The sequence below is a fragment of the Nerophis lumbriciformis genome, linkage group LG11, assembly GCF_033978685.3.
Source record: "Nerophis lumbriciformis linkage group LG11, RoL_Nlum_v2.1, whole genome shotgun sequence".
NCBI classification, from domain to species: Eukaryota; Metazoa; Chordata; class Actinopteri; order Syngnathiformes; family Syngnathidae; genus Nerophis; species Nerophis lumbriciformis.
The window spans coordinates 47,847,742-47,850,827 of NC_084558.2; positions in this window are offsets into that span (position 1 = coordinate 47,847,742).

Below are 3,086 nucleotides of genomic sequence, written 5' to 3' on the forward strand. Positions count from 1 at the left end.
GCGTCTCCGCAGGTCTACATTTGATATCTTGTTGGGCCACCAAATCCTCAGTATGTACCTGAGACCGTTATTGATAAACACTTGTAGTTTATTGATGGTTGATTCGGTGGTTTTCCAGGTTTCACGGCCATAAAGAAGGACAGATATTACCTTTGGAGGGAAGATTCTGATTTTGGTGTTTCTGGAGAGCTGGGAAGAGTTGGTCAGTTCATCAAGAGTGGACCGTCTCCAGTTGGATGTTGGTGTCCCTGGCTTCCTCTTGCCTTGAGGATTATAGTCCAGGGCTCGTCTTGCTATGTTTCTCGGATCCTTCCTACGTGTACGGCCGATCCATCCCCACTTTCTGCTTTTGATTTCATTTTGAATTTGCTCTTGGTTCAGGCGTCTCCGCAGGTCTACATTTGATATCTTGTTGGGCCACCAAATCCTCAGTATGTACCTTAGACCGTTGTTGATAAACACTTGTAGTTTATTGATGGTTGATTCGGTGGTTTTCCAGGTTTCACGGCCATAAAGAAGGACAGATATTACCTTTGGAGGGAAGATTCTGATTTTGGTGTTTCTGGAGAGTTGGGAAGAGTTGGTCAGTTCATCAAGAGTGGACCGCCTCTAGTTGGATGTTGGTCTCCCTGGCTTCCTCTTGCCTTGAGGATTATAGTCCAGGGCTCGTCTTGCTATGTTTCTCGGATCCTTCCTACGTGTACGGCCGATCCATCCCCACTTTCTGCTTTTGATTTCATTTTGAATTTGCTCTTGGTTCAGGCGTCTCCGCAGGTCTACATTTGATATCTTGTTGGGCCACCAAATCCTCAGTATGTACCTGAGACCGTTGTTGATAAACACTTGTAGTTTATTGATGGTTGATTCGGTGGTTTTCCAGGTTTCACGGCCATAAAGAAGGACAGATATTACCTTTGGAGGGAAGGTTCTGATTTTGGTGTTTCTGGAGAGCTGGGAAGAGTTGGTCAGTTCATTAAGAGTGGACCGCCTCCAGTTGGATGTTGGTGTCCCTGGCTTCCTCTTGCCTTGAGGATTATAGTCCAGGGCTCATCTTGCTATGTTTCTCGGATCCTTCCTACGTGTACGGCCGATCCATCCCCACTTTCTGCTTTTGATTTCATTTTGAATTTGCTCTTGGTTCAGGTGTCTCCGCAGGTCTACATTTGATATCTTGTTGGGCCACCAAATCCTCAGTATGTACCTTAGACCGTTGTTGATAAACACTTGTAGTTTATTGATGGTTGATTCGGTGGTTTTCCAGGTTTCACGGCCATAAAGAAGGACAGATATTACCTTTGGAGGGAAGATTCTGATTTTGGTGTTTCTGGAGAGTTGGGAAGAGTTGGTCAGTTCATCAAGAGTGGACCGCCTCTAGTTGGATGTTGGTCTCCCTGGCTTCCTCTTGCCTTGAGGATTATAGTCCACGGCTCGTCTTGCTATGTTTCTCGGATCCTTCCTACGTGTACGGCCGATCCATCCCCACTTTCTGCTTTTGATTTCATTTTGAATTTGCTCTTGGTTCAGGCGTCTCCGCAGGTCTACATTTGATATCTTGTTGGGCCACCAAATCCTCAGTATGTACCTGAGACCGTTATTGATAAACACTTGTAGTTTATTGATGGTTGATTCGGTGGTTTTCCAGGTTTCACGGCCATAAAGAAGGACAGATATTACCTTTGGAGGGAAGATTCTGATTTTGGTGTTTCTGGAGAGCTGGGAAGAGTTGGTCAGTTCATCAAGAGTGGACCGCCTCCAGTTGGATGTTGGTGTCCCTGGCTTCCTTTTGCCTTGAGGATTATAGTCCAGGGCTCGTCTTGCTATGTTTCTCGGATCCTTCCTACGTGTACGGCCGATCCATCCCCACTTTCTGCTTTTGATTTCATTTTGAATTTGCTCTTGGTTCAGGCGTCTCCGCAGGTCTACATTTGATATCTTGTTGGGCCACCAAATCCTCAGTATGTACCTTAGACCGTTGTTGATAAACATTTGTAGTTTATTGATGGTTGATTCGGTGGTTTTCCAGGTTTCACGGCCATAAAGAAGGACAGATATTACCTTTGGAGGGAAGATTCTGATTTTGGTGTTTCTGGAGAGCTGGGAAGAGTTGGTCAGTTCATCAAGAGTGGACCGTCTCCAGTTGGATGTTGGTGTCCCTGGCTTCCTTTTGCCTTGAGGATTATAGTCCAGGGCTCGTCTTGCTATGTTTCTCGGATCCTTCCTACGTGTACGGCCGATCCATCCCCACTTTCTGCTTTTGATTTCATTTTGAATTTGCTCTTGGTTCAGGCGTCTCCACAGGTCTACATTTGAGATCTTGTTGGGCCACCAAATCCTCAGTATGTACCTGAGACAGTTGTTGATAAACACTTGTAGTTTATTGATGGTTGATTCGGTGGTTTTCCAGGTTTCCCAGCCATAAAGAAGGACAGACATTACATGAATCGTTAACTAGGAACTGTTGCATACAGCAAACAACAAAGCCAGACAGAGTGTGGTGAGAAAGGTGAACAAATAGCTCTCTGATTAGTGCTCAACAGCAGGTGAGCGTGCCGACCACTAACCAGAGGCAGGTGAACCCAATTAGTACCCATGGTAACCAAAACAAACCCAGAGGTGCAGGAACTAAGGGAGTCCAAAACTAACAGAACATGACTAAACAAAACATGATCCGGGCCACGGATCATGACACTGGTGGTCTTGAGATCAGAGCCAGGTCATCAGCAAAAATCAAGGTCTTCTAGGGTTCCAATGTAATCCTGTCCTCTGGCCATCCACTGACATTTTCATTGTCCAGTCCATGGCGATTAGGAAAAGGAGGGGTTGACAGTAAGCAGCCTTGCCGTACTCCGGATTTTATAAGGACGGTCTACGTTATTAGAGATGCCTTGACCTATGACTCCATCGTACATGCGTTTGACGATGTTGACCGGTTTTATTGGAATTCCAAGTGGTAGGCCACGTAAACTGACAAGAGAGGGGTCGGCTGACGCTGAAGCGCAAAGACTTTCTGCTACAGAACTTCATGTGACCTTCCAATTAGCCCACGTACAGTACGCAGAGAGCTTCATGTAATGGGTTTGCATCTA